At 56.0% G+C, this 25127-nt stretch overlaps 1 long non-coding RNA gene across 1 annotated transcript; it reads left to right on the plus strand.

Annotated features, from left to right (window-relative positions):
• Positions 1-19405: 19405 nt before the first annotated feature.
• LOC309852124 lies at positions 19406-24485 on the plus strand. The gene is made up of 2 exons (XR_014305081.1): positions 19406-21729; positions 22593-24485. It is a non-coding gene; the product is annotated as an uncharacterized lncRNA (long non-coding RNA).
• Positions 24486-25127: the final 642 nt, after the last annotated feature.

The following is a 25127-nucleotide window of genomic DNA, read 5'->3' on the forward strand; positions in this document are numbered from 1 at the left end:
GGAACGTCCAAGCACGCCCGGGGATGAGTCCGTGGTGCATCCGTGCCACAGCTCCTTCCCCAGCTTGGATCCCGACACCCAGGGCATGGGGGTGTCCCCAAGTGAGGACCCTGGCGGCAGGTGTAAGGGAAACCTGCCTCTTCCTCAGCGTCTTTGTAGATCCAAAATTACTCAAAAATTGTGAACAGAATTCAAGATGGAGACCAGGAGGCGGTCCCCCTTCAGGCCCCCATGGGGCCCAGGACTTAGAGGGAAGGGAGGTCCCCACTTTCCGCTTTCTTCCCAAATCAGGGCCTAAACCCTCCCAAGCCACAGTCCCCATGAGCCCTGGAGACACAGCCCAGGAGACACAGCCCAGGCAGGAAACCCCAAATCCAAGCCCTGCTGGCCATGGTGGACGGCAGCCCAGGGGGCCCGGGACACGTCCTCTAGTCCCCAGGGCCCAGTGGTAGGGACACCCCACCTCCTCCCTCCAGGCAAGCCCCTCACCCCCACCCCCACCCCCCTGGGGCTCAGTCCCCAGCACTCAACACCTCACTGTTTGGCGGCCATTTCCTCCCAACAACAAAATCTTGGGGCGCCTGACGGCTCAGCTGTTTCAGCACCCCACTGTCAGTTTTGGCTCAGGTCGTGATCTTAGGGTCATGAGGTGGTGCCCCAGGATGGGCTCAGCTGAGTCCCTGGAGTTTCTCCCTCTCCCTCTGCCCCTCCCCACCCCGCCCATGCTCTTTCTCTCTCTCTAAATAAAATAAATAAAAGCTCTTTAAAAAATCTCTCGGAGTCCCACAGAATTAGAGTCAGTCCTTTGGAATCCCTCCTCTGAGAAAATACGTACTTTCGAAAAGAAAAGCAACTGTGCTGACCTTTTAAAAATAAAACTCTATTTGGCCCATCACCAGAGAGGAGGCACATGTTTGGGAGAACGTGCAGGAAGCCTGGGCTCCCAGGACTCGGGGGGAGCCAGTCCCTTGCTTGTGGGAGTACAGCTCCACGTGGTCAGCCCCCAGCCTGCGGCCCCAAACTTACAGACCCCCCAGGACCTCAGGACCCCCAGCTCAGGCAGAGCCTGATCACACCAGAGTCTGAGGCTTCCCAGGGCGTAAAGTTAGTGCAAATTCAACAAACAAGTAACATGACTTTATATAAACCTCTACTTTGTTTCCATCGACCTCTAAGCCCTGGAGGTGGGCCGGTGAGCATCAGATCTTCTGGTTGTACAGACATGCAGGGTTTTTACTTAAAATGTTGATGTTTTGTTCATTACGGAATTTTTGCATTAATATAGATTTTTTTTTTAACTTGCATCAAAATATTCCTTATTTGGATTATCAGTGATTTGGGGGAAAACCTCTTGAAATTTCATTCTGGGCATGAGGGCCTCCCTTGGCCAACCCTGGCCAGCCCTCCACGTCCGCCCCTGGATCCTGCCCGTGCCTCAGCTACTGGAGGACCCCCGTTCTCCCAGGTGTTGGGTATTACAGGTGGTGGGAGGGGAACTCCCTCTCAGCCCCCTCCTCAGGTCTGATGGCCCCTGCACCATGCAAAGTCAAAGAGAGAAGCTGGAGCGAATCCAGGGGTCCCGCAGGCCAGGGAAGGATGACCAGCTGGTGCTAAACTGGCCTCACCTGCAGCAGCGGAAGGTACCGGCTCACGCCAGCCTGGACAGGAACCCCGGCTCTGCCTCAAGCAAGCGGGTCCACCTCCAGCTTCAGATCTGAGCTCTGCATCCGTATAAGGACTCCGGATGCTCGGAAGGCAGCAACGCACGGTGTATGGCGAGGCCCTTCGGGCACACGTCTGTGGACACGTGTGGTGACCAGGGTCCCAGCCCTCCACATCCCTCCCGGGTCAGGGACGACGAGCAGAGCTGTGAGGGACACCCACACAACGTCCTGCTAATGCCAGCTGCTGCTTCCCTCGCGCTTTCTCTGACGAGCCTCGAAGTCAGGAAGCTGGGGAGCCCACACCTGCCCGTCCCTCTTTGGCTTAGGCTGGGGATCAACAGACTTTTCTTATAAAGAGTAAGAAAATAAATACTCGAAGCCTTGAGGACCATTCAGTGTCTGTCACAACTCCTGGGCTATGAACTGGTATGGCTGAGCCCCAATCCCACTTTATTTACGAAACAGGGGCCACAGCCTAAACTTGCCAACCCCTGGCGTGGGTCATGCGCACCTATTCCTCCGAGAGGATCTCCATCTCTCACATAGAGTCTCTTCTTTTTTTTTTTTTTTTAAGATTTTTATTTATTTATTTGACAGAGAGAGAGAGAGCGCGCACAAGCAGGGGGAGTGACAGGCAAAGGGAGAAGGAGAATCAGGCTCCCCGCTGAGCAGAGAGCCCGATGCAGGACTCGATCCCGGGACCCTGAGATTATGAACTGAGCCGAAGGCAGAGGCTTAACCCACTGAGCCACCCAGGCGCGCGCCCTACGTGGAGGTACTTTTTATGCAGAGCAAGAATTCACTTTCCTATAATATTCATCTTCACTACATTAGCATCTTAACCACCTTTCATGGCTACAGAGCAAACCGTTCACTGTGTGTGTGGTGGTTGGATACGTTTCTATACGTAGTTAATGTATGTGACGGCGAAACCACGGACAGCTATAATGGCTAATTATACAAAAATGTGTATTACTCAAACGTTATTCATTCTTTTATTTGTCACTATTTGCCCGACCCTGGAGCAGACACCCTGCTGGGTTCTGGAGGTGCAGTGAGTGATGGTGAGTGACAGAGAGTGACAGTGGGTGACACAGGGAAGACATGTCCCCACGACCACCTTCCCCAGTCTAAGCAGGGTCAGTTGGTGTCACACATTCTCTGGGTCCATTGTTCCCACCAGCTCTCAAGAGGAATGTACCAGACGCGTGTCCCAGGCTTGGGTTCTGAAACCAGGGCCATGTAAGTGACAGGATGACCCATCCACCGGCGGTCGGCAGATTCTCCTCTTCTTCCTGGTAATGCCCCTCGGACAAACGCCCGGGCGTGGGGTCGCTTCTCCAAAGGATGTGAGCCTTCTGGGGACTCTTGACCCACGTCATCAAATGGTTTTCCAAAGGGGCTGTGCCCCAGTCACACCATAACTGTGTCACTTCTGGGTGTGATAATCCTGTTCCCAAATGTGCGCTAATTTAATGGGTGTAAAATTGGATCTCATTTTAATTTGTGTTCTTTGATCGTTATGAAGGTTGAACGCGTTCACTAATATGCACACACTTGGGTTTGCTCCCTGCATTTCTCCGTTCATGTAAAAGCACGACACATTAACCCCATACCACCTGCCAGACACCGACGCAAGGCTGAAGACTTGGGGATACACAGACGCGGTCCCTGCCCTCAGGGATCGTGTGTCCAGTGAGGAACGCGGAGCAAACGGACAGTCCGAATGCCGCAGAGTGGATCATGGTGCAGAGGGAGGCCCAGAGTACGCCGGGTGGACAGGAGGGATCCAGAGAGGTCACATGAGCCTTGACTCTGTCCGGGAGCAGCCAGGTGGCTCTTCCCCAGGGCTCCAGGGTCACTCACCTACGGCAGCTATGCCCACACTCGGTGGCTCAGAGCAGGGCCCACGTCTCTGGTACGGCTCCCAGTTCAGAGGGTAGGGGGGCTCTGTTGGGCACGTCTGCTCCATACCATGCAGCCAAGCCCCCCAGCGTGTGCCCGTATCTGGAGGAGTGGTCAGGCAGCGCCAGAATGTCCAAGACGACATCCAGACTGGCGTCGGCGTAGAACAGACGAGACCAGCGCGAGACCATCTGTCCACCACAGCCCCTTCTGGGAGGTGCCCCACCCTGACCTGTTCACACACAGACCACTGACCACACACAGCCTCGGTCCCCATCCCAGAACTGTCATGTCCACGGCTGCACCCGAGACCGATTCTGCCCAGCCCCTCAGGAGTCGGTGAGGGTGAATCATGAGAATTTGCGGAGAGAAAAGTCAAGGTTTAGTCTGATAAAGGAAGTTGTTGGAGGCGGCCAGAGAGGACGCAGGCTGCCTCAGGAGGGAGCGATGTCCTTGTCACGGGGAGTATGTAGGGAGAGTCAGGGTGCCCTGTGAGCACTCTGTGAGTTCTGTGAGTATGGGGGTTCAGGAGCAGAACGTGGGGGACTTCTAGGCCCTACAAAGATCCCACCAGGGCAGAGGAAATCGCAGCTCTTCAATTCCTTTCTCACCCCTGAGCTCCGTGGACAGGGAGAAAACAGAGGACAGGGAGCCAGAGCCCAGGGACCCAGCAGCTAGGCCCAGGAAAGAGCACTGGACCAGAGCTCATCCGGACTCTGGCCACAAGTTCCAGTGACTCCTTGGCCGGCCTTCCAATCAGTTTCCTACAGAATAAAAAACAGTAATCAATTCCCCACCCCACAGTAATAATTTTTAAAATGCAAGTCACTTCCTCGAAGTCTTTCTGTGGCTCACCATCTTCCCTGCAGCAAATCCCAAACCTCTTAGCTCTTCCTGGACGGGTGCGGCCTTGGCCCCACTGCCTTTCCCCGTCGCTGCCCCTCGCTCCCTGAGCTCCAACCCCAGGGACAGAATTAACATTCCCCAAACCTCAAGGCCTCCCATGGGTTACCCACATCTAACCCTGGGTTCTACCACCTGGGATGGTCTTCTCTTTCTAGGCAGGGTAGGGTGGGCGGGAAGATGGGAGGAACCGTGGAGGGTGGGGATGGTCAACCCTGGGGGAAGCCACGGACAGCAGTCCAGGACGGCTCATGGTAATGGTGAGTCCTAATTTTCTAAGTACTTCCAGAACATGAGACATTTGTCTAAGACCCTGAGAGAGACGAGGGCCCTCGCCACACTCAGACCCGGAGCACACACATCACATCCCTCTTTTCTCTCTCTTTTGCTCACATGCTATGTGACTATGACAGAGGACTCCATATTTTCTCTCTCCTCACACCTACTATACCCTTTCATCACCCTCCTGCCAGCCGAATCTCTACAATTTTCTCCCCTCCACTGAGAAACTAGTCGTTCTTTTTTCCATTCATTCCAAAATGTTCACTGAATACTTTTTGTGTTTTTCTTATGTGCAGGATCACTCCTGACTCATCCCTGACTCGCCGCATCAGGTGTAGCCCTCACACTAAGTGAGCGCTTGGTGGAAGTGTGTTGCGTAGACGGACACATAGATAGATGGGTGGTGGGTGGTGGATAAATGGTTGCATGGATGGATTGAAGGGTGCGTAGATAGACTGACAGACGGGAAAAGAGACAGGAAGATGGGTGGATGGATGGTGGTGGGTAGATGGGTAAGGATCGAGGAGGATGGTTGGATGGATGGATGGATGGATGGGTGGATGGATGGATGGATGGATGGATGGAAAGGATGGGTGGATGGATGGTGGATAGATGGATGGATGGGGAAGGATGGAGGAAGGTGGCTTGCTGGGTGGAAAGATGGGTGGATGGATGGATGGATGGAAGGAAGGAAGACGGGATGAATGGGTGGATGGATGGTGTATAGATGTGGAGGGTGAGAGGAGGATGGACGGATGGAAGGAAGAAAGGATGAATGGGTGGAGAGAAGGAAGAAGAAAGGAAGGATGGGTGAATGAGTGGATGGATGGGTGGGGGGATAGATAAGGAAGGATGGATGGAAGATGGACGGATGGGTAGATGGGTGGATGGAAGGGTGGATGAATACACAGGTTGACAAATGTGTGGATGGATGGCACAGGATGAATGGGTAGCTGACGGTAGGGGTGGGAATGGGTAGGTAGGTGTCTCTGTGAAATCCCAGTTTGGTCACACTGATTGGGAAACCAGTCTGTAATGCCCAGGAGCCTCCACGTAGGCCCTTTCCAAGCCCGAGCAGCCTTTCCCTCTGTTTCAAGAATAAATGGGATTTTCCCTCCCCATCGCCGAGTCCCCATGGCGGCCATTTGTTTTAAGTGTCTAGGGCAGCCCCGTGGTGGAGCAATTAGTCCTCGTTAGCAGCCCCCGTAGCCGGCCTGTAATCTCCGGGCTATTGGCTGGTGATTGCACATGAACAGCTCGGCCAGACCCGGCACCTGTAATGATGCGCGGAGGCTCTTCCCTCTCCACGCTGCTCCGAATGCCAACAAGCAGGTGAGCTCCTGATGCCGCATTAGCACAGGGTGATTTTCATTACTAAATGGCTCCAGGGCTGTCCAAATGAGGAGAGCAATTAGGCCGATCAGGGGAAGACAATGCGTCCCTCGATGACTGGCACAGGCGGAATGATGGCACAGGCGGAATCGCTCTGGTCCGAGGCAGAGAGTGAAGTCACCGTTGAGGGCCTCTCCGTGGTGCACACTGGCCACGCACAGTCCTCGGGGCCCGCCGCCTGTCCTGGGCACCCACCCTGGCCTCCGGGACCTCAGCCCCCTCAGGGAGGAAACACCAGCCCTTCCACGTAATTAGAAGAAATTGCGTATCCAATAATCCTTACCAAAATGAGCTGTTACAGGATGACTTTTCCAAGAAAAGCATTAGTCACTGCAGAGGGATTGAACTGGGGAAGTCCATGTGCCTTCCGCGCAGCGACGGCGACCCTCCCTGATCTCACCTCTGCCTCGCGCTCTGGCCATCGGATCCCACAACGTTTGCCAGGACACCAGGCACAGTCATGCGTCAAGGTGTGTGTGAATGCTGTTCCTCTGCCTAGAACACCCTTCCCCTCGGCCACCAAAACCGACTCCGGTGTCACTGCTGAGACTTGGCCTCATGGTCAAAGTCAGCCTCTGTGGTCATTTGGGGTCTGCAGACAAACCTCCTCCCCCAGGCTGAGAAGTCTCTGCGTGTCTGGCCCCCGGAAATCGGAGACTGTCCCAAGCAGTCTGCTGCAGACTGCCATAGTTGGGCAGAGTCCAGCCTGCCTCCCATTCCTACAAATAAAGTTTTACTGAGACACAATACTTCCATATTTTCTGCCGCTGCCTTCTCAGCAAGGAGGCAAGGTGCTTGCCATGGGGACCCTGCACCAAAGACATCCGCATCTGGGCCCTTCCCAGAAAGTTTGTCAATGTCTGGCCCAGGGCGAGAAGCCAGACCCCTCGCCGAACTGGGGAGACGTGGTTTTGAGCAGAGGTGAGATCAAGTCCGCGGCCTCCTGTCCTCTTGACAACCACTGCCTCCCGGGGCCTGGGGAGGATCTGTACTCCTTCCCTTGGGGGACACTCCCCTGACGTGGGAAGGAGGAGAAAGGTGGAAAATCCAGAGACCAGCACAGAGGGTGCCCCACGAAAGTTCAGAAGGTGGCCAGGCCTTGGCCCTCATTGGTGCAGGGAAGCCGGTGCCCAGACGGTCTGCCGTGAGCAGTGGGCATGTGCCTGGGACCAGAACCAGACAGTCGGGACTTTGGGGACAAGTGACTTAACCTCTCCAAGCCTCGACTCCCCCATCCATGCAACAAGGAGCAAAGTGGTTACCTTGTGACATGTCTTGCACGGTGCTAGGGACAGGGCCTTGGACACACGGAAGGAGCTGGCACAAAGTGGGCCTTTGGGGGGCCTCCTCTGTGGCCCTGAGCAGAAAGGAGGGCTCACGTCAGCTGACTGTGCCACCCGCCCTGGGCACTGTGACCCGGCCCCGCCGGGGAACACGCCGGTCCCCAGCAGGTGTGTCTGTCACTCATCACCGGTGCCCTTCCTGGATCTGAGGCTCCCCTGCTCCTCCCAGGCCCAGGGCTCGACCCCGTGAGCGGAGATGCCCCCGTTCACGCACCGTGTTCTCTCAAGGCTGCAAGAACCCAGGTTAGGCACACACCTTGCGCCCCCTGGGGGAACCTGAGCGACCTCTGTGACCTCTCTGAGCCCCCAGGGTGCTCGTCCATGAAGCGGGGAGACGCGGCCAGGCAGGCTGGACGCTCCGCGGGGCACGTGAGCTCACGGATGCCGCCGGCTCTGAGGAGTCTCTGGCTTACCAGCCCGCTTGGCCACCGCCGCTTCCCTCCAGCTCTTCTTCCTCCCGTCCCCTCCCCCACCCTGCTGGTCACTTATTGACCAATCCAATATTTCTTAACGTTCAGTTAGCGAGACCTCCTTTGTGGTGTGTTGTTCCACGCCGAGACCGCCACGAGGCCTGTCCGTCCACCCTGTGGATGGCTCTGCCCCTGCTCACGTCCCCACCGCATGCGCCCCCCACCCTGTCCCCCTTCACGAAGGTCGTGACTGGACAGCAGGATGACCTCGTGATTATAGGCTCCCCTCTGCTCTTTCCACTCTCGTCACCGGATCTTTCCCTTTTCCTAAGTTTTAAACCAGAGCTCTCACCGTCCTTGTGTCTTAAACAATCAGTTCAAAGATACTGTTCCTGGGCCTTTGGGCCCCTGATGCTTCTGAGAAGCCAAAGGCCAGTCGCGTCCCTGATACCCCATGTGGGGTTCCCTCCCCCTCTGGCGGCTTTTCAAGATTCCCTTTGTGCTCTGCATTAAACAGCTTGAGGACGACGTGGGGACGTGTGGATTTCTCCCAGAGACCCTTTCACCTTCTTGGAGCTAGAAGTTTGTTTTCCCCCTTTCAAAAATCAGTTTTGTGGAGGGGATGGTGAGCTACTTGTTTCTCCAAACATGTGTCCTGGACGGTTTCCATAGGGACTGCTCACGCGTCCAGCTGGGGCGTCCCACAGACTCCGGAGGCTCCACTCCCGTTTCCCCGATCCTTTCCCTGCCTGCCGTCCCCAAACTGGGTCATTCCTTGTGGTTTATGCTCATATTCACGTATTTGTTCTCCTGGCACCTCCCACCTGCTATGAAGCCCAACCTCTAAAGACCATCCTTCAACTACGACACTTTCTTTTTGGTTGGAGAATTTGCATTTGGTTCTTTTCCAGTCCTGTGCCCCCCGCAGACATGCTCTGTCTGCTGACTCACCATGACTTTGGTCTTTCGAGTGTATTTATAGAGCTGCATTAAAGATTTTACTTTTAGGGGCGCCTGGGGGGGCTCAGGTCATGATCCCAGAGTGCTGGGATCCAGCCCCGCCCGGGGCTCCCTGCTTGGCGGAGCACCTGCTTCTCCCTCTCCCATCTCAGAAGAGAAAAGAAGACATTTCTCCACTGAAAACCCCATTTCCTGGTTATGAAAATGATTCAGAGATTTTATTTTATTTTATTTTATTTTATTTTATTTTATTTTTTTAGCATTTCTGTACTGATGCCCAGCCTTCTTGTTTTGTTGTTCGATCCCAGACCCCGGACCCGGACCATATTACCGCACAAACGCAGAGGCATCTGCTCCCTGGGCATTGCTTACAGCCCAAGTGCTGTGCCGCGCTCGGATCCCCAGTCCAGAACAAAGGCAGCAGGTGACCAGAAAGCACCCAGGTCCTCTCTCTCTGCAGCAGGTGCACGGGAACTCAGAAAGCCCCCGAGGGACCTCACATGGGGCCCGGGGTCCCGCGGCGCACGGCGGGGCTCGCCACGCCCTGGGGGCACAGCTGGGCCTCCAATCCTGCCGCACTCTGCCATGCTCACCACCACATAAGGGGGCTCCTGGGGCCCCCATGGCGGGGTCCTAATTGTCTCCTTGGTGAAGCCCCGTGCTCCCCCTCCCAGCACAACTAAATGACTGCCTAATAGCCCCATAAACGGCCATCTGATTAGCCCGGTCCCCAAAGGAGGGCTACCCGGACGGGCCGCACAGCAGGGCACAGCGCAGGGACTCCCATCTATCTTTGTCACCCGAGGAGCCCACACTCATTTGTCAGCCCTGACAGGCGCTGCTCGTCGTCAGAAGGGCAGTAACACATGCAGAACTCTTCGTTCTGCACACGTGCAGAAGACCCTTTACCCTCTTTTCTCCCGACAGCAAGGAAGTGGGTCTGGCCAGGCCAGCCAGGTTCTTGGTGGAAGGAAAGGGCCCGAAACCCGGGAGACAAAAGAGGCCATGCTGAGGGAGGAGAACAAATGGAGAAGTCCCAAGGCCCCCGTGCATGAGTCTGATCTGTACTGCGAAAGGGGACAGTCATGTCTGCCCAGCCACGGGCCAGCGGCCCACGTCCTCTCCCCCAGCTGCTGGAGCGTTATGGGGGCAGGGAAGCTAGGAGGAGGGAAGGCCAGGCAGGGGGCTCTCGTCCATTCTGCGGAGATGGGGACAGACAGCAGACCCCAGGCTTGCCCCGCTGATACCCTAGAGCACAGGGCGGCAGCCAGCCACGGGAGGACGCTGGGTGCCACTCCCCCTCGGAGGAGCCATCCACTACTCTGACAGAGGGTTGCCCCGCCCTCTGCCCCCCCTCCTGGCCTATAAGTCCCCACTCAGCTGTTGTTTCTCTTACAGGGACGCCCCTCGAGGAAGGGGCTCTCAGGCCAGCCCAGGCTGAGCAGAGACGAGACCAAGTAGATCCCCGGCCTCTGTGTCTGCCGTGGGGTCTTGGCTCACTCATACAGGAGAGGACGCCTCTCCTGGTGGGCCCTGGATGCAGTTCCATCTGGGGAGCCTTGATGGGATCCACGTGGTCCAGAAGTAGAAGGGTTGAAAGCAACCTCAGACCGTCAGGAACTCGCAGCCCTTACTGTGGCGAGCACCCTGGGCTTCATGAGAATGCCTCCAGCTGTCTCCGTAAGTTTGATGTGAGCTCAACGTTTTAAATTATGCTTAAGAAAATATTGGACTGGATCAAAGTGTTTTCAGTTGTAAGTCATGAAAGGCTGACCCAAGTTGTCCTAAACCATAAGGAGAATTTGTCAGCTGGCGTGAAAATACCCCAATGAGAGTATGAGCTTCAGGTGTGGTTCTATCAAGGCTCCATTTCCTTTTCCCTGAGATGCCGAGCCCTGCACACCGGCCTATGGTCTGGCTGGTTCCTCTTAGAAAAGTCAACATATGCCCACTGTACACCTGACTTTTGCACACCATGTAGCCCAGAAGGAAAAGCTTTCTTTCCCCAAACTGCAAAGAGATGAAACGCCTACTTTGAGGTGCTTATTCTGGTCAGTGAACACTAGGACTCTCCTCGTAGTTGAAGCAATCATAATGGCCAAGAATGTCACTTGGTATGTTATTGCCCTTCCTTAACCATTGCTTGTCGGGCGGGGCTGCACGGAGGGTTGTGGGGCGAGGGGACCCCTTCGAAGCAGGGCATATCCAAGCCACTCCAGCCTGGGCTGCTGGTGGTGGGGAGGGGGCATAGTCCATCCCCTCCCTAAAGTTAGTTCCTCAGCTTTGAGTGACGACTGCATATTGAATTCGGTTGAAGTTCCTTCTTCATTGGTATGACGTGTCTTCCTGGGATACGTTACTGTATCACGTTAATAGATTCATAATTTCGAAAGGCCTTAAATTGGAGGGAGAATCCCACTTGAAGGGGATATTTTATTCTTTTCATAGTCTGTGCAAGTTTCTGCCATTATTTTATGTAAGGTTTTTTGGTTTGTTTTTTTTTTTTTCATGGTCGTCCTGAGGGAAGATTGGTTTAAAGTTTTCCTATCTTCGTGCTAATTTTGTCGAATTTTGGTAACCATGTTACGCGAGTTTTATAAAAGGAATTTGGAAGCCATCCTTCTCTCCCTAGGATCTGGAAGGGTTTAAATAGTATCAGGTTCATCTGTTACTCGAACACTTGAAGGAGTTTACCTTTAAGACCATCTGGATTTGGTGCTTTCGTGGAGAAGTTGCTTTTTTTTATAACTTTCTCAATTTCTTCCATTGTTTCGAGTGTGTTGAGATTTCCCATCAGTTTTGGAGTCAGTTTTGATCATGTGGATTTCCTGGAATATGACTTACTTCGCGGATCATTTCCAATGTATGTGCACTGAATTTTGTGCAAAATCTTCTTTTGTTATTATTTCCTTTGGATCTGTGTTATTTTCTCTCACCTGTTTCTAAAGCAGCGCATTGGAGCTTTCTCTGATGAGTTACCGTCTCATCGTGTGTCTTGCTGACGCCAGCTGCATCTCAACATCATGTAGAACCCCACCAACTTAGCTGGTCTTTCTGAACTTGTTGAATTGGATGCTTAATTCTTTTGTGTTCCTCCTTTCTTACGTAACACCCTCCTAAATTGCTGGGTTCAGCGGAGGAGACGAGATATCTTACCTCCCAAGCAAGGGGGCCAGGAGGTGGTTGGATGGACGGTCGCTGGTCAAGTAGACAGTGTGCAGACCGCACCCAAGAAGACCATTTACTGGGGCAACGCTGTGCTCGAGGAAGACCCGACTCCAAGGGAGCCACATAGGGGAGACCATACAGTCCTGGGCCAAGCTGGTGAATGAGCAGAGGGGAGTCGAGGGTCTCTGCAGCTGGGACTCAGAGACCTGGTGCCCGACCCTCCCTGAGCTCAGCCGGCTACACCCGCCAGATGAGCCCCAGAAGGCAGGGAGGCTGGACCGAGATCTGGGCTGCCCTTGTCTCCCCCTACCTGCTGGAACCCTCGGAACCGTCACAGTACCTTGTGATCACAAGGGTTTTGTGACACTTACGACGTGGGTCCTGGAGATGCCCGTGTCCCTCCTTTCTGGAAATTGTTCATAAGCTTCTCCCTTCAGCTTCCTTTGCTATTTTCTGGAACTCAGGCCCCCAGTGTACCTTCTGTCCTGCTCTCCTCCCCTCCCACTTCCTTTACGTGCCCCGTCCTGCAGATTCCTTCGCTTACGACTCCACACCTTCCACTGGTGCAACGCACGGAAGCCAGAGACAGAAGATAGGACGCTCAGGGAAAGCAGCCAGACACAGAGACCATGTGTCGTAAGGAATTTTGTATTACATGAAGCTCACCTCTATTAAAAAATAAATAAATAAATCTTTCCAAAAAGCAAGGGAAGGCGAATAACAACAGAGAAATCAGCCACCGTGCTCTAATTCCCAAGACCTCCGTCTGGTTCTCTGGGTCCCTGGCGTTCGTGGCATCCACTCGGCTGGCTGTTGATGGAACTGCGCCCCCTCCCCGAGCCTCCAGGACACACTCTCGGGTTCCCCGTCTCCTGCCTGCACTAGCCCAGCCTTCTCCTAAACTACTTGTAGATATTTGCTCTACACCATCTTCTGTTTGAGGCTGTGGCTGTTGTTAAAGAGGGTCACACCATTTTTCGAAGTCCTTCCCTTCAGGACTCAATGTGCAATCCCCCCTCCAGTCCACACCCTCTCCCGTGAGTGTGGACTGGACCCAGGGACTGCTCCAACAGAGGGAAGAAAACGTCAGGGAAGGGTCGCGGCATCCTAGACCCAGTTATGAAAGGCCACTGGTTTGCGGCTCTCGGATCAGTCTGGCTGGGGGAAGCCAGCAGCTGTGTTACGACAAAACTCAAGCAGCCTGTAGAGATCCACGGGGCAGGGAGCTGAAGCCTCCCACCACCGACCAGCATGGAGCCCAGGCCTCCTGTCCACAGCCACGTGGGCGGGCACCTTGGGAGTAGTCTTCCTGCCTTCACGGCTGAACCTCGCAAGAGATCTTGGGCCGGAACCATCCAGCCAAGACACTCCCAAGCACCGGACCCACAAGAACTATGGCACATAAACCACGGTCCTAGGCGGCTCGTTTTAGGGGTGATTTGTTACTCAGCAGCCGATCGTGAATACAAACGCTTTCCTCACGTCTTTGGTTATGATTCATCGGACTGCGTTTTCCAGAACAAGGACCTTCAAAGTAGGGATCCGCTCTATCTCTGGGCAAGGCTTCCCACTTACAGGCGGGGTTTTAGGATGCTTCAGGAGGGAGGCGGCCTCATCTCTGGGGTCTTTCAATGTGTTTAAAAGAGAACAGTGATTTGCTCCCAGAAGAGGGGCCGTTGCTGCCACTGAGATGCAGAGGGGACAGGAGAAGGAGGTGACCGTGCAGATGGTGGGCTCAGCCCCGCCTCGCCGAGACCCCACATCCGCCTGGGTTCCAGGGGACACACGAGGGTCCTCACCTGTGCCCCTCCCCCAGCTCTGCACAGGCAGCAAGAGTGCGGCATAGACATTCATAGACGTGCAAGCGTGACTGCCTTCCAGCAGGATTTTATTTACAAACACAGGTGGTACAGGAAAGAGAACAGGTGGCTGGTCGGATCCGGCCCATGGGTCTTCGTTTGTCTGCTTCTGCTCCAAAAGATGAGAAAATTATCCCACCCTTCTTCCTGTCTTTTGTGTTCCCTTTGTCTGCCAGCGGCTGTGATGATAGCCTTATTTTTAGTTATTTCGGTGATTCACTTTATCACAACAAAAAGTATGAGGAATTGCGAGAGGCAACATCAAGAGAATGAGAAGACAAGCCACGGACCAGGAGAAAATACTTGCACAGACGCGTCTGATAAAGGACCCTCACCACAAACACACCAAGACCTCCTAAGACTCGACAGTAAGAGAAGCGTCGGCCTTCAGCTCAGGTCATGGTCCCAGGGAGCCAGGATCGAGCCCCACATCGGGCCCCCCGGTCCATGAGGACTCTGCTTCTCCCTCGGCCTCTGCCTGCCTCTCTTGTGCTCATGCTCTCTCTCTCTGTCTCTCTCAAATAAACAAATAAAATCTTAAAAAAAAAAAAAGACTCAACAATAAAAAAAACAAACAACCTGATTTAAAAGACCTGAGCAGACACTGCTGGCGGCTAAGCACACGGAAAAGCATGCATGGGAACAGCCATGGCGGGCCACCACACACCTGTGACACACAGAGCCCCGAATCCTGGCGAGGACATGCAGCCACAGGGCCCACCATCCGAGGCTGCTAGGAACGCAAAATAGGGCGGCTCCGGAAGACATGCTGAGGCTTCTTACAAAATCGAGTACTCTCCTGCCACGGGCCCCGGCGACTGCGCTCTTGGTGTTTACCCAAAAGAGCTGAACACTTTATCCACACAAAACCCCGCACATAGATGTTGCCAGCTGCCTCATTCCTGATTACCAAAACCTGGACGCCCCCCAAGATGTCCTTCAGCAGGTGCGTGGGTACATGAAGCACGGACCATCCGGAGAACGGAATATTCCTCAGCACGAGAGAGAAACGCGCTATCCCGCCGCTGAAAACGTGCCAGGGTCTCAAACGCAGTCTCCGAGTTGAAAGAAGCCAGTCTGAAAAGGCTCCGAGCTGTGTAATTCCCACCATATGATGCGCTGGAAAGAGCACAGCCAAGCAGACAATAAAAGACAGGCGTGTGCCAGGGCGGGAGGGAGGGACAGGCGGAGGGCAGGGGAGTCTGAAGGCAGGGAAAGGGCTCGATGTGACACCGTGCATTTGCCCAAATGCAGCGTGCACGCACCGGTCGGGAGCCCCAGCATAAACACTGGACTCCGGGGGACGATGACGGGCCAGCGCGGGTTCCCCAAGGGCTCAGACACGCTGCTTGGGGGGAGATGGGCGCTGGGGGAGGCTGTGTGTGCATGTGCAGGGCAGGGGGAGAGCTGGAGGCATCTGGAAATCTCGGACCAACCTCTCCCTTTGCCGTGAATCTAAATCTGCCCTAAAAACATTAAGTCTTCTTTTAAAAGGTTTTACTGATTTATTAGAGGGAGGGAGTGCGTGGGGGGAGGGGCAGAGGGGGAAGCAGGCTCCCTGCTGACGTGGGACTCGATCCCCGGACCCTGAGATCATGGCCTGAGCTGAAGGCAGAGGCTTCACTGAATGGTGAAGGCGTTCCCTCCCCCACAAATTAAGTCTTTTGAAAATAAGTGAAAGGAAAACTTTTAAAAATACATGTGTATAGTGGAGCTTTATGTCTCGCAGCCCACCCTCTGCCTCAACACTTGGCAGGTGCCCCTCCCCCGGTTCCATAGCCGAGCGCCCTGCGTGCGCCCCCAAGGATTGACCATTCTCCGTGGGGGATGACCTTCCGAATAACGTTTGCCAGTTTCTGCGTTGTTAATACTGCCACCAAGGCCGAGCTCAAGCCACGGACGGGATGTCAGTGGCCAGCGGAAGTTCTGAGAATTCAATAAGGGGCTCTCGCGACCCTCCGTGAGCGGTTCCGGCAGGTCCCTGGCTGCGGTGGGCGAGGACGAGCCCAGCCCCGCTCCCTCTCCCGCTGTAAGGGAATTGACTTTGCTCCTGGGTTGCCAGGAGAGCCTTCTCTTTGGAATTCTGGCCTCGCAGCCGCCACGTGGAGCCCTGCTGGGTTTGCTCTTGTCCAGGGCGACCGACCTGAGCTGTGTGTGCCCGGGCTCGGCTGGATCTCTAAGGCAGCAACCCTTAACACGCCCCTCCCCGGCCGAAGAGCCCCACGGCTCAGGGGTAGAAACGTGGGCTTCCCGAGGGTCTGCAGTTCCGTGGCCCGCAGTGGCTGTGTGGCTGCTCTGGGGAGGACCCCTGTGCTCTGGCCAGTCCCAGAGCTCTGGAGATGGGTAGTTTAGAAGATCGGCCCAGGCCTGCCGCTGTGTGGGCTTAGAGCATTAGGAAACCTCGAGTAACCCTTCTGTCCTATAGATGCACAGTGGCAGAGAGAGTGGGAGGCCACGGTGGGTCGGGACTCCACTCGGAAGAGATTTCAGCTCCTGGGTTTGCAGCAGGAACCCCTGCCCTGCATCCCCCCTCAACTGTCTCTGCCGGGAGGGCCCTGCATGGATAGGTCAGGGATCCCGGCCTTTGTGTGGGCACGACTCCCTCTCGCGTCACCTTGACAAAGCCCGGGGCACTGAAGCTGAGCAGGATGGGGGACGCCCTCCAAGGAGAGGCATGTGGAAGAGCAGGACCCAGAGTCTGAGGGGCCAGGAGCTGCGAGGGGGTCCAGCTCCCTCCAGAATGCACCTGGTTCCCAGCGTCCACGACAGGCCCTCCACTAGTAAGTCCAAAAACATTTGCTGGGCCCCTGCTCTGGACCGCCAGAGACCAAAGCACAGGCCATTTTGATTGTGGTACGAGCCGGTGTTAAGGTAAGCATTGCTCCCACGCTATAGATAAGGACACTGTAAGTGCCCCAAGGTCACCCAGCAGGCCAGTGGCCAGGCCCAGCCCCCCCCCCCCCCAGGCCGTGGGGCCCGAAGCCCAAACTCACCCTGTCTGATGTCGTCTCCGTCAGTGGATGCCCAGGGCCCCACGTCAGGGGTGCTGACTGTCCTCCGGCCCTAGCCCCTCCACAAGCACCCTCATCAGGGCCCAGCCTGGTGCCAGCTGCTGGCAAGAGGCTGCCAGGCCTGTGCTCTCCCGCCGTGGGCCCCTCCAGCATCCTGGAAAGCCACCACTCGCAGGAAACCTTCAACATCCAAATCTCCAGACCCCGTGATGCGTCGCAGTAGGATTTTTGTCCAAGAAACGTCCCAGCGTGCCCGAAAATGTCCCTCCCAGCATCGCTTCTAACAGTACAAAAACGGAAACCAACCGGCTGTCCCCAACAGCCAGCATTCAGGCCAACAAGTTGTAGTAACATCGGCAGACAGGAGCGCGCACGTCCGAAACGCCGGCTGCGAAGACTCGAGGGACGTGGAAAGCAGCTCTGATGTGACGTGCAGAACAGAAAGGGGTTAAAAAGGGCTCAGATTTAGTAACCGGACGGAGAGAAATACAGAAAAGAATACGCCGAAACGCGAATTATAACGGGTTCCAAGGGAGAACTTTGAGGGCTCTGTTCCCCCTCAGACACACCTTCACCAACATTACAGCACCTTGTGGTCCATCTCCAGGCACAGAAGAAGGGACGTTTTAGCTGCAAAACTTATTTATAAGACCTGAGCCAGATGATGAAGACTCTTGGAACTACATCCCATAAATGATTCAGGCGCTGGGCAGATGGAGGGGGTCCCTGATATCATCCTTCAGTCCGTGAACGCTGTCTCACAGGAGAAAAATGAGCCTCACTCCGTGGGACAGCAGGAAGCAGAATGGGAGGGGAAGAGGAAGTGTCTTTTTGTTCTGCCAAAGAAAAGACTCTCTAAGAGCAATATTTCTCAAGAATAGACAGGGATGCCCCTCAGGTAGGGAGCACACTGTCCCTGGAGGTATCCAAGCTGAAGTCAGAGCTGCGGTCGTCTGATTCCAACAAGGGGGTTGAAAGAAGAAGGAAGAAAATCAAGACGTGGCAGACCACCCTCCCTGCCCCCACCCAGCAGGCCTTCCTGTTCCCCCCTACCCCTGGACACGGGGACAAACCTGGTGAGGGCAGTGACTGGCCGGGAGAGAGAACAGAGAAATCAAGGCAGGACACAGAAGTGACAGCCCCTCCAGGGACCATCCAAGCTTGCTGTGTGTATCACACACACACATGCATGCACATGCTACACACACACACACACACACCCAGACATGCACACGTGCGTGCTTGCGGCCACTTTCCCAAGAAGAAATTAATGACCTCTGGGCTGTTCATTGTTCCTTGACTCTGGAGCCAGAAAGCACCCCGGTCACTCCGGTCCCATCTGAACCAGTCTCTGATGGAAGGTGGTGTTTGTTGAAATAATGAAATGTCTCTGGGAGGCGGGGCCCCACACGGCCCAAGGGGAGAGGGGAGCCCACCTCCCTCCATATCTTATTCCGGGAAGGGCCGTCCAGTAACGAAAACCTTCGCGTCTGTGTTGCCGGCTGGCGCAGAGGACGCCACGGCGTTTTCCGAGGACGCCCAGGGAAACCCATCGGGCGCGGCTTTCTCGAAGCCGCCCTGGGCATGATCCTGGGCCTGGAAGTGGTTATGTCAGGCCCCTTCTCCCGAGGACAAAAGTAAAACAACTCTCCACGCCAACTCTCTTCCATGGAGCATGTTGGTTTCTTCTAACACAGGTTTGCTGCATATTTTGGGTTCTGGGGCAGCCCGGGGGCCATTCGGGATGAGACATTCCTAGCATACGAAGGGTGGGAAGGGTCCCGCTGAAGCCCTCAGCGCCCTTAAAAACATCAATTTATTCAGATAATCCTAGATTCACGGTAGCAATAAGCAGCAGGGCAGGGACCCGGGAGTGCGTGACTCGGTTTCCCCAGGGACCACACTTGACAAAACAATGACATGGCGACCAGGACGTCGACGTTAACACAACCCACCGAGCTTGTTTGGATTCCTGCCTGACTCCTACTCGTGCTGCATGAGCTCCACGTAACGTCCAGGGCCCACGGACACGAGCCCATGGGTGAACCTGGGCACCTTGTGACACCTACCGGTAATCATGCTCACCTCCGTCCAGCCCCCAGCACACCTCCCCTCAGCCCCTGCAACTCTATTCTCCGTGTCTGCAGTCTCGTCGTTCTGCAAATGGTAGGCAGAGACAGTGCAGCATGGCACCCTGGGGCCTGGGGGCCTTCAGCAAGCGTCCGTGTCCAAAGACGTGACGTTCCCTTCCTCCTCACAGCGGAGAAGTGTCCCCTCATGTGGACGGAGCAGTTTGCTCACCCACCGACCCGCCGAAGCCCATCGGGCTGATCCCTGCTTGGACTATTACAATACAGTGGCCGTGAAGACTGCATGCAGATTTCCATGGGAACGTGAGTGGTTGTTTCTCCAGGAGAAACGCTTAGGCGTGCACTTTGCTGGGCTGTTTGGTCGTTGCGCATCTTGTTTTTGGTTTTGGCTTTTTAACTGACAAACTGTTTTCCCTAGAGTCTGCACCGCTCTGCACTCCCACCGGCCTCGGATGGACCATTGGCTTCACGACATCCCGACAGGTGCGTGCTGATGTCTCATGGCTGCAGTCGGCGTCTCCCTGACGGCCGATGCGTCTGACGCCTTCTCTTGCTACCAGCAGTCCCGACCCCACAAGAAAGGTTCGGGGCTGGCCTTGCTGGGGGCTCCTGCTCCCCCCGACCCCAGGAGCAGATCGCAGAAGATCTGGAGGGCAGCCCCGGGCACGTGAGGCCACAGGACCAAGGCTCAACTGAGGACTCGCTCTGTCTCAAGCCGAGCCAATGTCTCTTTCAGCCACTGGGTTTCCGTCACTTGCATCCAAAAACCCCAGTTGACTACAGACGTGCTCCAGACACCCCGACATTTCAGAGTTGTCCACGGGTCTTGGTTTGTTGGCGTGAGAACCTGCCTTTGCAACGGCCCCCGGGCATGCTTGTGGGTGTGGGCACTGTGGTTCTTTCTCCCTCCTGCTCTACTTCTTCTTAATGCCTGAGGCCTTGTTGATATGGAACTGATGCAGGAGAAACGCACCTGTTTGGGTCCCCACTTTGATGGGTTTGGACCTACGAACGCGCCTGTGACACCATCGCCCCGATCAAGGTACTGAACACGCCCAGAGGCTCCAACAAGGTCCTGTGCGCTTCCGTGTGGCTTTTGTTGTTTTGTGTGTGTGGTTTGGGGTTGGGTTTTTGGGGTGGTGAGCACACAAGACCAATCTGCACGTGGTTAACGTGCACACTTCTGCACCGGCAGCCTGCACGCTGCTCGGAAGCAACACTCCCTGCCCGCCCCCCAGAGCGCCAGCCATCCTCACGTGTGGATGGGGAGGAAGGGCCCTTGCTCTTTCCCAGCAAGGAGCCATCCTGGGAGGGTCTCGGGAAGGGGAGCAGACCGGGGTCTGTGTGTGCAGTTGGAAGCTCCGGGAGAGACCCAGCCTGTGACCACCGTGCTCTGTGACCCGCACCCCATGCCCCTCGGTGCACGGATGCCTCTTACATGCAGCTGCATAGGACGGGCATGGGGACAAGTTCACTTGGGGCTGGCATCTCTCAGCTGGGCTCCAGAAGAGGCTTCTGCCATCCCTCGGCCACAACTCACACTTGCAACTCTGTCCGGCTCTCCGACACAACAGTGGTCCCTGGAAGTCGGGACATCTATGTGCCCACCCCCGCACACACAGCAGAGCCTGAAGCCACCCGGGGCCCAACGCCTGTTTGTGGCATTAACCAACCTTGACTTACCAGTCTGTGCAATGGGCACATGCCTGGCTTCCAGTGCCAATTCCATAAGTCCGAGGGAATCCCAGACCCTCTGTGTGTGTCCCGTCCGCTCAGCCCAGAGAGCGGCCTTGGTGTGGGAAGATGGAGGGCTCTGGAACTCTGCGCACTGGGACGGTGGCAGCGGCCAGGTTGGTCTGGGATGGCCCAGCACGGTCCTGCTTCGCTCGCTGGCAGTGTCCTGTTCAGGCAGAGACGGCCCGCATTAGCACCGGCTTCCGCCCCCCGAGCAAACTGGCAGACTGCGTCCACCCCAGAGAGCAGAGTGGCCGGGAGAGAAGCCACGAGGCCGCGAGGAGGCCGAGCTGCTGAGGGCGACAAAGGGAAGGCCCCAACTCAGTCTTGGCAGATTCAGGAGGGCTTCCTGGAGGAAGTGACATCTAAGAGGAGACCAGAAGGACGAGGAGAAGCCAGTGGGAGGTGGTCCATTACAAGGCCCAAAGACAAGAGGCGGCTGGTGGGAACTGCGAATGCCAAGTGACTTTAACTGTGCAGCTCTCGCCGCACAGACGGCAGCACCAGGGAGAGGCAGCCCGAGGGCAAGGGGGCCACAGCACGGGCCAGGCTTCAGGCATCAGCCGAGGGCGTGGGAAGCCGCGGGTCTGTCCAGACTGCCCTGCTTCCTTGTTCTCACACCTGGGAACGTACTCGCAGCGCCTCCGACACAGGTGGGCCGGGGAAGGGAACGCCAGCTGGGTATCCGCCTGGAGACCGCAGACCCCAGGCAGGACCGTCCCCCTCCGGACGCCGCATCTGCAAGCCCAGGTTGTCACAGGTGCCTCTGACCCGGGCTGGAGATCCGAGGTTCCCACCACCCCCTGCCTGGGTTCGGCTGGTGAGTGACCGTGGCTCACGGGACTCGGGGAAACACTTGCTCACAGTTCCCGGCTTATTAAAGGACGCAATGAAGGCCACGGGTGAGCAGCTGGAGGAGGAGGTGCACAGGGCGAGGTCTGGCAGGGTCCCGAGCACGGGAGCTTCTGTCCCCATGGAGCTGGGGTGCGTCACCCGCCCCCCACCCCGGTGGATGTGTTCCCCGGCCCGGAAGCCCCCAGTCCCTGACTATTATGGTTTTATGGAGGCGTCCCACATGGGCAGGATCGATTTTAACTGTTTCCAGCTCCTCTCCCCTCTCTGGGGAACAGGAAGTCAGGGCTGAAAACTCCAAGCTTCCGGTCCTGTCCGTCCTTCTGTGGGTCAGCCCCAGCCGGGAGCCGGCCAGGAGTCCACCCAGAGTCACCTCGACAGGACGAATGAGGCTTCCTGTGTTCTGGCCACTCAGGGGTTTACAAGGGTCTCAGGAGCCCTGTGTCAGGAACTGGGACAAAGATTGAATATGTATTTATTATTATAAACCACAAGATCACCATCCCCAGGTGGTGCTTCTAGTTAGGGGTCTGGTGAGGGATCTGGTGAGGGATCTGGTGAGGGACCAGGGGATCCTGATGAATGGGTGGTGAGGAACCAGGAGAGGAGTCTGTGAGGCTGGACAGAACGACCAGACAGGGCTGGAACCAAGGTGGGACATAGGCTGGAGGGAAGGGTGTGGGGTCGAGAAATGTCCAGGGGAACTTTTACCAGGATCCTGGGTATCCCCAACATGACAGTGAGGGTGTTGGGGCTCTCTGCCCAAACCACGGGGCGCCATCTCCCGAGAAACTGGTGAGGACCCTGTGTTCAGGTGTGAATTCCAGACGACCACAGAGTGGGTGAGTTAAGGGCCAGTAAGGAAAGCAGGATCCTCACCTCAGAGAACTTACTACAAGAATCAGCCTCATGGGTATTAGAGACACCAGAAATACCCACAGGAGAAGGCGATGTGGCCCAGGGACTTCCCACGGGGGGAAGGCCTTACCCCAGAGCGGCCACAAACATGTTGTTTCCAGATCCCCGGAGCCAGGATCCTGGGAGCCCTGAGACCACAGAGGAGACTCAGACATGGTCAAGGACAGTCCGGAGACAGGAGGTAAAGCCGGGGTGAGGGACACCCACCTCTCCCCTCCTCCCCACTCCCCTCACCTGCCAGCAGTCACAGGAGAAAAGTGGCCCATGGCTAGATCTGAACGGGACCCAGTAGGTAAGGGAGGCTGGAATGTGGTGTTTGCGAGGGCTGGCCAAGCCCCAGCCCCCTCCGCCCTGTGACAGAGAGAAGAGCAGGGGAAGGACAGGGAATAAATGTGAAAGCAGACAAGGATCCCTCACCACCTCAGAAAGGGATCATTAGTCAGCTCCCCGAGCAGCTCCCTAACCAGATCCCTAACCAGGTCTCTAACCAGATCCAACCTGACCCCTAGCCTGATCCCTCACCAGACCCCTAACCAGATTCTTAACCAGATCCCTAACTAGATCCCTAGCCTGGTCCCTCACCAGGGAACGACTAACAGCAGGTCCTGCTGCCTGCATTAAAGCTGCGGTTCCGGTCACCGAGCCAGGATTTGAGAACGTGCTCGTGGTCCGTTGATCCACATGAAACTGCCAAGCGTTTTGAAGTCAGATCTGTGCAATACGGGTCACACCATGAACCGTCTCTGGAAACAGCACAGGGCCCGGTGGCAGAGACCGGCTCAGGACAGCGGGGGTTGAGGTGGGGACGGCGCTCTGGGCTCTGAGCTTCTGTGTTCTGGGAACCTGCAGCTGTGCGCACCCATTCGAAAAGCGAGAATACGGATATTTTTAAGTGATGCCTGTGGTGTGGAGCGTTCACGCGTGGGTTTCACTTCTGAGGTTAGCATTTTGGCAGTGGTGCGGGGGGAGGGCAGAGCCGGACCCCAGAGGGAGGCAGGGAGGCCACGTGAACAGTGGACAGGGGCAGGCACCCAGGGGGTGTCTGCGGCCCCCCGAGCTCAGCTTCTTCCCCTGGTGGGGTCTGCTCCCTCCACCAATCAGTTGTGAAGCCCGGTGTTGGGTCCCTCCGGCAGCCTGACTGCAGGGTTTCAGGGAGAGGGAGAGGGCGCCGCCTGGAAAACAGGGCAGCCCGCCGGAGGTGGGACGTACGGGACAGACGGCACATCCAGGTTTTTCACGAAATCGTCTACTTCCCTTCCGGAGTGTCGGTCTTTGCAGACTCAGCTCCAAGCCTGAGGCATCTCGCTGGAAAAGAGGGATGACTCAGGGTCCTGGAGAGCCGAAGGGTCAGATTGTTCTTGCTGCCCCTCGGGGATCGGCTGTATGGTCTCGGGTCCGTGATGCAGCCGCTCTGAGCATCTGGGGTTCTCTGGCTGCAAAATGGGGCTATTGTTGCTGCTTGCTGGGAAGACTGACATGCGGGGACTCAAGGAATTCCTTCGACGTGCTGAATCTGGAAAGCACGCAGCAGAGTAACAACCTGCTTATTCCAACACGGTTTGGGGAAATTCCAGTCCGCTCGGCCACCTTTGGAGGCTCGTGACTTCCTCTCACCCGAATGCCTTCCTTAGAGGCCCAGCTCCAAGCACAGTCATACTGGGGATCCTGGGGGACCCCACACTCTGTCCACAGCTCTGCTTTGGGCTCGATGGCCAGACAAGCCGAGTACGGAGGCCACCGGCCCCAACCCCGCTCCTTCCTGCGGTCCTTCTGGAAAACAACCGTGTCTCCTCACTGCAGAGAGACACGCAGTATTGAAATCGCTCCCCTAATCTTTATGCGATTGCCTTCTCGCTGATAGAAATATCGCCTCTTGCGGAGTATTTATTGTCTGCTTCTCTCCAAAGTATTGACTTTATGTAACAGTTTGATATACATCAAATCCTTTGCGGATTTAATAAACTCCTCTGGTCAGCCTTCTGTTGTGAACACGGTGAGATTTATGGTCGTCTTGGTGTAAAACCCTTTTTCCTTGAAATTTTCTACTTCCAGATATCAAAAGATAAGAAAGGAAGCATTTATCACCTTGGAAAGCGCACCCCACGCCTGGCTGCTGGGTGTGAGTCACAAATGACGAGTGGTTTAAGGATTAAAATATGACAAATGCGGGGCCGTCCCATGGCGGAGGCCACTGAGGAGAGCGGGATTTAAACAAAAGGCCCTCCCCTTCCCCTCAAAAGGCATTTGTCTCTACAATTAATCAGGCGAGCTTCCGGGGCAGAGAGCAGTCTGATTGGAATTGGATCTGTCACCTCGGCGGGACTCGGCTGGGACGTTAGCAGGGGAGTGCTTGGGGAACCCGTTTACACGAAGCCAATTTCATTCCCGGCTGGTCCTGGGCACCTGCAGACAGGAGCTGCTGAGCTGGATGTGCTCATGTAGGTGTGTGGGGGCAGGAGAGCCCCTGTGTGCACCCTGACTTCCCCTGGGGTGCTCGTGCAGGTGTGGTAGGGGACAGACCCCCAAGTACACCCTGACTCCCTCCAGAGTGCCCTTGCTCCTTCCAGGACCATCCTGGGTCTCCTACGCCAGGGACCGAATCAGCTGTGTGCACCTGCTGCCGCCTAGACTGAGTC

Source organism: Mustela nivalis (assembly GCF_964662115.1).
Source record: "Mustela nivalis genome assembly, chromosome: 17".
Taxonomy (NCBI): Eukaryota; Metazoa; Chordata; class Mammalia; order Carnivora; family Mustelidae; genus Mustela; species Mustela nivalis.